General features: G+C 42.0%; 1 long non-coding RNA gene across 2 annotated transcripts in view; it reads right to left on the bottom strand.

Moving 5' to 3' along the window:
• Nucleotides 1-7,574, bottom strand: part of LOC144369029 (uncharacterized) — a 26,443-nt gene extending 18,869 nt beyond the window's left edge. Inside the window, exon 1 of one of the 2 annotated variants that reach the window (XR_013428444.1) lies at nucleotides 7,128-7,574. This is a non-coding gene — a long non-coding RNA (uncharacterized LOC144369029). The remainder of the gene's footprint in view (nucleotides 1-7,127) is intronic. The other variant, XR_013428445.1, reaches the window with a different exon arrangement.
• Between the last annotated feature and the right edge of the window lie 2,241 nt (nucleotides 7,575-9,815).

Here is a 9,815-nt window from a genome sequence, read left to right as displayed (position 1 = left end):
AACATGCATGTGTCCTATTGTGACATTCAAGGTACTTGCCAGTTTCTCTTCATAAGTCCCAATTAGCTTCATGCCATTAATATGTGGATGATCATTGGGTGTTTGTTAAGTATCATTAAGATGAACATTCTTTGAGTCTAATTTATGACTAAAATAATAGAGTTGAAATATTCATAGGGCATAATGGTGAACACTTACTTTTTATGCCAATTGAAAGCCAAGGATGTTTTATATTCTTTATTGATGCACATCAATAACAACATTTTTTACAGATAATTAGAGATGATTAAGTGCCAAAGGCTAGGTTATTCTACTACAGTCAGCTACCACATCTGGGAAAGCAGCTGTGATTTGGATTATAACCTGAAATTTTGTCCTTGGTGTCATTTACAACAATTCAGATATTTTGCACTGCTCAACATTGTGATAACATCTAAATTCAATTTGTTGATAAAACTAACCTCTGTAAAGTTTTCTGGAAAGGGAAACTATTTTTATTTGACAATGCTTTACTTTATGGTCTTAATTCTACGTTAGGAAAAACCAATGTAATTTTTCTGCTATTTGCTTGTTATGTTCATTTCATTACATACTATGGGACCAGATAAACTCCTTCATAGTACTTCGGAAACATGACCCCCACTGTGAGTTTTGGACCAATACTCCACTGGTCAAGTGGTCTCTGTAACTCTCTCTGCAAATGAAGGTTATGAAGAGGCATGGTTTTCAGTCCTCTAGTTTCATATCACTTCAAATCTCCCATTTAAGCATTATAATATCTACAGATTATTTTCCCTCAAGTACAAATGTATTGTTGTAAATTTATAAGGGAATAAATAACACATGAATACATGGTAGTGTTGTTGGGTTGCTTCTCATGGCGATATGACCTTTCCATATTTGAGTGAGATCCAAGTCATTAAACTGACATAGATCAGAGAAGGAAAAAAGATACTCTGATTCTTCAGCTGAGAAAGTTGATATCTTATTATCTTGTTTGTTGGTCTTATACAAATCTAGCAAAATTCTCCTTAACATCTCTTCTATATTGAAACACTAAGATTTACCATCCTTTCCCCCAAATATCTGCTGACTAAGGCACTGTTTATAACCCTGGACTTATTACACCTTAGAATAACTGTATTCACTTTGTCTTCTTTGTCTCTAACAATTAATTCTTATGAGTAGGTTCTTTGGTTTTAAATTTCCATAATATATTGCTGATAATAAATAGTATTAATAATAAGTACTCATGATCTAAGGTCGATGAAAATATCTCTTTCCTCCATTCCCAGCCCACATAGACAATTAATAAGAAAATTCTTATGAATTGGGGTCTTGCTTTGTTAGCTCTTTTCCTTATTCCTTACTAATTGTGTCTAAGGAGTTTCTTCTGGAGCCATCCAAGATATGTAAGTGAGGCCGCACATCCCACCTAGAACCTCCTCTTCTTGAAAAATATGTCTGTGAATCTCTGACATTTCATGTCATTTAAGGTTAGCCAGTTGTTGTGCCCTATCCCAAAGGCAATTATCAAAAGATTGTTAGGATTTTCTCTAAGTTTCCTTTCTTGAATAAATAATTCTAATTCAGGGGCAGTTGTCCTCTTATTTAAAACAAAATTTTCTAATTCAACCTCATATTTAGCCCCATGAGCCATGGTGCCACCTCATGCAATGCCCTCCAGCTTGACCTGAAGTCACAGCCCTCCTTTCCTGCTACCACGTATCAGCCAGTAATATAATTTCCTTGGCATACTTGACATATTTGCTCTGGAGGAAGAATTTTAATATCTTCTTCCTGCTGCTTTGACACAGATAATTAGTTGAAGCAAGTTAGGGTTATAAAAAGAACAAGGTTCATTACAAAAGGGACCAAAACTGTGGTAGTATTTGTAGGAAATAGAGGACGGCTCCATGAAATTTTTATCTCAAAGCACACCAAATAATAGAAGGGGCATTTCGTTTATCATACTTTTTGGCAATGACAATCAATGTTCTTTTCCAATGCCAATTTCAAATTACAGAATATCAAGTGGAACACAAAATATTTTGTTTTCTGTGCATGTGACAGGAAAATGGTATCAATGCGAACATACTGTTTATAATGCTTCTCTGTTTATATTTTTCACATTTTAAGGCCTTCATACTCAATCTTAGTTTGTATCTAAGTTGCACTGTGTTATATACTTTTTTATAAGTATAATAGACTATGTTATCCATGTGTCCTCGTAAGGTTGAAGGTTGTTAAGTAGAAATGATCAGAAGGGTCATACCATTGAATAGAACAGTGACAAGAGGAACAAGTATGTGCATTGTTGTGATGTGCCTTATGTAGCTTGGCTCATGATGATTGTTTCTGTGCTGAACAGACATTTTTTCTCATTACTGTCCTCTAAACAATAGAGTATATGATCTTTACATAGAATTAAGTATTGTAAGTAATGCAGAGATAACATAAAATACTGCACATGGGAGGATTCAAAAAATTGTAGCATTTTATATAAGGGACTTTTATATAAGGGACTTGAGCATCTGCAGACAAGAGTATCCACGAAGGGTACTGAATCAAATCTCCCAAAGATAACAAAGGAAGACTGTAACTTAATTTCAACAATAAAAAATTATCTTCTAGGCTTATTAATCAGGCTCTTTCAAATTGTGATCTATCATTTAATCTAATGTGTTCCATTTAAAGAGCTTATTTGTCATTGGTTCTTATTTTCTATCTTACTACTTTCAGAAAAAAAAATAGTAAAATGATAGAATCAATTACTTTTAACACAGTACATATTTAGTATCAAAGCATGGCCCCTTAGTTTATAATAATGCAACAAGCACATCAAATAAATCTGTGTTCTTCTATGATATTTATATAAAATCATGCAACAAAGTTTCCATATTATCTATTGACCTGGTTTATAATTATGAAAATGCATTGCTTTTGCAATAGCAGATTGAGGGAAAAACCTCATGCACGAGGCATTAATATAACTAAATGTTCTGGGCAGAAATTTCATTCATTGGATTTCAAGAGATCAATGACCTGTTAAACTTTATTTATTATTTTGAAAGTATAAAAAGAGCAGGTACATATAGTTTCGTGATATAGGATTACATCAGAACAGCCAACCAAAAGAGCACATTGATATTCAAGTCCTAAGCTGAATAAATTTAAAACAAGTAAATTAAACATGTAACTATTAAATAAACCACAAAACAATGTTAGCCATGTTTTCCTTTTATTGTGTAATTAATATACCAAAATCTGATCATCTATTCATGGATTACACCACAAAGCAGTTTGTGGGGTGTGTGTGTATGTGTGTATGTGTGTGTGTGTGTGTGTGTGTGTGTCTGTCTGTCTGTCTGTGAGTGTGCATGTGCATACATGTTTATGTATGTTTAATACCTGTCTGTGGCTAAATCCATAACCCAGAACACTAAAATAAAAGATGGGGAGAATGCAGGTGAGTCCTGATAGTGTGACCCTTGCCTGCTTCTATGAAGAATTTTTGCTAGGGAGAAGCTCTCTTTTTATGTGAGAGGTAAGGATATAAATAAGTAGCATTTATGTATAATGCAAAAGCCCCGTCTTTCTAGACATGTGCAATTTAGGTCAGAGTGTAGGATTTTGACAGTGGGCTGAATGTAAATACACAGTTCACAAACTGAATACATGTTAGAAATAACAAAGTGCAGCAAGAAAACAAACATGTCCTTGATAATGTGTGGGAAAAGCAAAAATACTTCTTTCAGAAGGACATACTACCAAAATTCACTACTGAGTGAGCCTGGGTGGGCATTTGGCCTATATATACATATATATACACATACATATACCTATTTATATACATATATATATACACATACATATACCTATTTATATATCTATTAAAAGGCTACCCTTCATCTTAATTGAAGGACTCAGGGGTACAATCTATACAACTGGCTAATTTAGAATTAAGGCAGGCAAAAAGGAATGGCTATAACTGGATCCAATTAAGGCTGAATATTATACTGAAAATGGAGCACCAGACTTTCTATTTTTCACACCACATATAGTAGCCTGATCCATTACCCTTTCTTGCATCTCTGGAACCAGGCAATCCTGAAGCCATTATATAGTTGGATTTAGCTATTACTAGAGTTAGTTTCCCTTTTTGCTCACAAGAATTGGAAATCTCTTGCAATCAGTTGAGTCTTAACATTTGGTAAGTGGAAGTGGAATTCTGTGTTAAATCTTAGAATGTGCAATTGGTTGAACCAATATTTGACATGAGATGTATATTTATTATGTTATAGCTGACTAGATAGATAAATTATGGTTATTGAATATTGGAACTGAAACAAGGGTTTCTATGAATGCTTAAGTTTAGAGTTAGGTAAAATTATTTCATCTATTTAACTTTAATTTGCTTTGGTGAAAAGGCTTTTAAATAAACTGGGAGAAATTTCAGTTGAAATCGAATAATCTCACATATGAATCAGTTTTTTGAGACAACTATTTAAGGCTAATTTTTACTGAAATAGTTAGTTGGAAGTAATTTATTTCTTCCATAGTTCGTTCTCTTTCAAATTTCTCTGTTATTAAGTAAATTTTGTTGTCATGTTTAAGAATTTTTTTCTACCATTATTTTTGCTAAATACGCATATACCTTAACACATTTATTTAATGATACATTATTGACATTTTCTTATTTTCATAATTTTTAACATATTAATATTATATATTACTCTAATATTTTATTTTATAAAATTTTTTTTAAAATTTTTCTTAATTTTTTTTTCTAATTTAATTTTTTTTTCCTTTTTTGGTATTGCATACAGATTTGGCCACCTCACTTAAGTTTTATTCACAAAACAATTACAATTCTGCCAAGATGGTTTGTATTCTTTCTTCACGTTTAGAGTCTATATTTCAATCCTCTCTCTTTCTCTGGCTCTCTTTCTATTTCCATATCAATTAATTTATTTTGGTTCAAAGTCTGGCCACATATTCTTTGGGGGTTTTATTGTCTTCAAGTTGTTTTGCTGACTCATCTGATTTCAATCATATTAAAAATTAAAAACATTCAATAGGTTTTGTAGAAGAATTTATACCTCAATATATACACTTTGTTGTTAGTCTCCTTCTAGGGTCCATTCTCAGCTTCCATGTTACTATCCTAGTAACTAAAATCCACGATAAAAAACTGGAGATATTGATGAATAATGACCCAGAAGAGACTCCTAAGATTTGTCTTTGAAAGTTTTGCTTCCTCTTTTCAATTACCCATAACCATACTAATCAGGCAGTTCATTTCTATTATTTAAAAGTTTATAAATAAATAGTAAAAAAATAATTAAATTCTATCTGAATTTTCCCTAAATCTACCAACAGAAAGAAACATAAATATTAACAAAATGCTAGATCAATAATTTTATGGTAAGCAGGTGTACTTTAATTTGGAGCATTATAAGTACTACTCAATAGTTATATTTTTACTAAAAAGAAGGAAATATACTTCATATATCTAAGCAGAAAGTATCGTTTTCTCTGACTTTGATAAACTGGTTTTCAGCAAGTGTGACAGGGCAATTCAGTTGGGGACATAATGCTCTTTTCAAAAAATGATGCTGGCACAACTGGATACCCACACACAACACAGAGGAGTTGGTTGTCTACCCCATGCCAGAGACAAAATCAACTCAAAAAGGTGAGAAGATCCAGACAAACACAACCGTAAGACGCTGAGAGGGAAATGGAAGTTGAAGTCCTGGAGTAGCCAATTTCCTTAGATATGAGACCCAAAGGATAAGCCACAAAATGAAAGGATTGGGCCTCATCAAAATTAAAAGCTTCTATGCTGCAGAGGGCACAATCCTGTGAAAAGATGCTCCGAGATGGTTAAAAAACCTCTTTTCAAATCTTGTATCTGACAAGGTTCTAGTATGCAGCATATGGAGGTGGCTCTAAGGCTGAGAAATAAAAAGGCAGATGAGCCAATTAAAAAATAGACAAAAGACTTTAAATCGACAATTTTTTTCAAAGAAGAATCAGAAATGGCCAGCAACATGAAGAAATGCTCAGTAGCTCTAGCGTTTGGAGGAAGGAGCTCCGTGAGATGCCACCTCCTACCCACCAAGATGCCTATCATCCAGTCTAACCACATCACGGGGCGCACACTGATCCCCGCCCGGGGGCCAGGCTGTGGAGAACTGCACCCCTCACTCACCGCTCGCAGCGGTATAAAATCGTGCAGCCTCGTTGGAAATAGTCTTCAGTTCCGTAAAAACGCACAGAGAGACTGACCCTGTGAGCAGCCCGGCGGGCCCTCCAGACGCCCACGCAGGGTTCTCACCACTGTGACTGTGCGGAGGAGACCAGGGTGTGGTTAGATCACCAGAGCCACAGGTTTAGTTAAGGGAGAGGTGACAGGGGTGCCGAGGTCAGAGAGGAAGGAGGAGAGCCCACGGCCGGCCCAGAGGAGGAGGAAGCAGCCACATACCAAGGAACATGGTGGCCCCAGGAGCTGGGCAAGGCAAAAAGCAGACTCTCCCCGGAGCCTCTGGAAGGAGCAGAGCTGGTCTGTTCGTACCCCTGGCGTGTAGTGCAGATGCCACAAACTGAACAAAGACATTTGTAGCAGAGGTAACAATAAAGGACCAGTATTTCAAGTGCTGTATCAGCCCATTGACTTTCATTATGGTGGAATAACTGAAGCTGTGAACTTTATAAAGAAAAGAGGTTCATCGAGTTCACAGTTCTAGAGGTTCGAGGGCATGGCTCGGCTCTGGTAAGGACCGCATGGCAGATGGCACCATAATGGCGGGGTGGGAGTGAGAGGAGATCCCATCACCAGACAGGAAGCCAAAGAGCAGGGAGGAGCTGGTCTTGCCCCCTCCACCGGGCCCCACGGGCCCCAGTGTCAGGTGCCACCACGGCTCAGCCCCACCACACGGGGGCTCAGCCCCAGCCCCCAGAGGGAACCACTCAAACCAGATGACAGCCCCAGAAGGTGCCCCATAAAGGTGCTGCACCAAGAGAAGAGGAAACCAGACAAAAAGGATCCGTGGCCATTTGCAAAAAGGAAACAAACCCAGCAAACACCTGAGGTAGAACACGGCGGGCAGGGGGGGACTGACCTGACAGGACACTCACACATGTGGCCAGCAGGCGGCTCTGGCACCCACGGGGACAATGTGACCATCCCACTGAGGTCGCAGGCGCACATCCAGTGGCCGGCACTTCTGCTCCCTCTAGAAACCTCCTGCACCTTCCGACAGGCGGGGAGGCTCCGCAGCAGTTTTCCTTGCAAAAGAAAAAAGTCAGATGGAAATGAAATGTCCAACCCCAGAAAACAGATGAACTCGTCCCCCGGGAAACCACGCTCACGAGTGTCGGGGATCCAGCCCACGATCCTCAAGACGGGCAGCTGGGAACACGCTGAGAAACCTTCAGAAGGAGCCTGGCCACCCAGCCACCGCGCCTGCCCACGGCCAGCTCCACCCACGTGCTCCCTGCCACAGAACACCACGGGCTCTGGGCCATGGGACACCCACGTGCTCCGGGCCACGGGAGCAGAGCCAGGACCCCAGGTTTAGCTTCAGCTACCCCAAGTTACATTCCTGCCACTTTCCTCTAGAAGCACTCAGTCTGTGGCCTCCTGGACCAAGGTCACTTCTGGACCATGCTGCAGGGTGGAGCTACCGTTTCCCAGACAGTGACACACGGGCACAAGTGCTGCCCATCAGCCGTTTTCTTGACCCTGGGGGTGGCCAGGCACCACTCTGTAGACGTCTTGCCTGGGTTTCCAGAGTGTCTGGGAGATGCTTGCTGATTCCTGGCTTCTTGGGACCATCCACCTCTGGAACAGGGTGCTGAGGTGACTTTGGCCTCCGCGTCCCACACTCCTGAGCAGGCACATGCGCATCCTGTCCCTGCCTTTCCTCACATTGGTGAAGGGTCTGGGACTCTGCCAACTGTAGACGATGGGGAGGCTTAGGTACCGGACACCCGGGGTCTTGGTGCATGTGCCTCAGTCCTCTGAGTCCCTCCTGTCACTGCAGGGTATGGACACCAGCTCTGCAGCCATGCTGGGTGGGAAGTGGCCGTCTAGGGGAGGGGGAGCCTGTTACCTGTCCTGGAGTCCTCCCTCTTGCCTCTCGGGACCCCTGCGTGGCAGACCACCCACTCAAAGCAGGGCACCATGAGCAGCCTCAGCGTGTCTCCAGAGCCACTCTCACGTGGACATGGTCGAGGACAGCTGGTCCCAGCCTCCTGCTGTCTGCGGCTTAAGCTTTTGCTGCTGGTGATTATATTGCTGCCCGTTACTGTCCGTGGATAATGGGCAGCAGTGCCCAGTTCTGCAGAACTGCCACGTGGCCACCCAGAAGCACAATCCTGGCGGGCAGTCGGGCCATGGAGAAGCCCACAGGATCCTCCAGACAGTGGAAGCTGAGTCTGGCCCCTGGGGACATGAGCCGTAGGTCTGCGGAGGGAGTTGAGGGAGTCACAGAGGTGGGGCAGGTGGCCCGGGAAGCAGGCCCCTGTGACCCATGTTATTCTGTGGGGACATTCCACCTCACAGCTCTCCTGGACTTATGACCGAGGGTGGAGGTAATTTCTGGCTGTCTCCACCAGGAAAGGGGAGCGGGGACCCGCATGGTGCCAGCTGGTGAGGCTGCAGACAGCGTGATGGGACCTGACGGAGAACCGAAGGCCAACTCTGGGCAGGCGAGGGTGGGAGGGGCAGAGGTGGTGCCTGCCCTGGGCTGGACAGATGACCAGCCAGGCCGGCCATAGCTAAATCTTACCCCGTGTTTTCTGCATTTCCTGGGGAGGAGGTGGGACGGCTACTAACATTCTGAGGAATCAGATGGATGCCGTAAAAGTCGCTGGCGACCCTCGTTATATTAAAGGGAATAATTGCAGGGCCCGGGTGGCGTCGCCTCCACCTTCCCGCGTGTGCGTCTCGCCTTCTATGCCCAGCCGTGACCGCCTGGTGGGTGATGGCCGTTATAAAACTGATGGACAGCTGAGGTGGGCCTGAAAAAAACGATCACCTTCTGACACTGCTTCCTTAAGGGACACCGCGACAGGGGACAGTGAAGGGCTTCTGCCTCTCTGCCAGGTGACTTTTTTTTTTTTTAATCTGTTTGGTTTTGTTTTGTTTCTAAAGGAAAAATGTTCACAAGCACCAACGTCTCTCGATTTGCAGAAAATTAATTCCGTAGATGATGTGGAAATGATGGCCGATGAAGTTAATGAGATATTACCGAAGGCTGGGTAAACAATTAGCAGTATTAGCCGGGAAGATAAACCAGGACCTGTGGCCATCGCACAGAACCGCACTAATTAAACTAAAATTACAGTCAGCCAGGGAGACAAAGGCGCGGGACGGCTGGCCATGGACGGAGCTGATATTGCAAAAGCCAAACTGATATTAAAGATAAAAGGGGGAGGGGCGTTAAAGCCACCATCTCCCCCGCCCCCGCATTGTCCCCATGAGCCCAGGTTCTGCATCTGGCCACGCTGTGGGTCTCTGGAGGTTTTGAGTCTGCATCTCCTCATGTGCATCACCTGCGTGAGTCATGCCCATCCGAGGAAGGAGCCCCTTCCTGACCCCACAGATGGTCCACCAATTCCCTGAAGCATGAAATTAGCTTCCTTGTTTTTGAGCATCAAGAGCCGCAGACCTTCCTAAGAAAAATTAGCTGCGTTCAAATCTCAGCGTTACACATTAGACCTGAGACCCTCACATCCTGTCCCTCAGGGTTGCGAGGCTGCAGTTCTCATCATCATCATCATCATCATCATCACTATCCACAGTC

This window comes from Ictidomys tridecemlineatus, chromosome 12, assembly GCF_052094955.1.
Source record: "Ictidomys tridecemlineatus isolate mIctTri1 chromosome 12, mIctTri1.hap1, whole genome shotgun sequence".
NCBI lineage: Eukaryota > Metazoa > Chordata > Mammalia > Rodentia > Sciuridae > Ictidomys > Ictidomys tridecemlineatus.
Note: the sequence above shows the minus strand (reverse complement) of the source record. Positions and strands in the feature narration are given on the sequence as shown.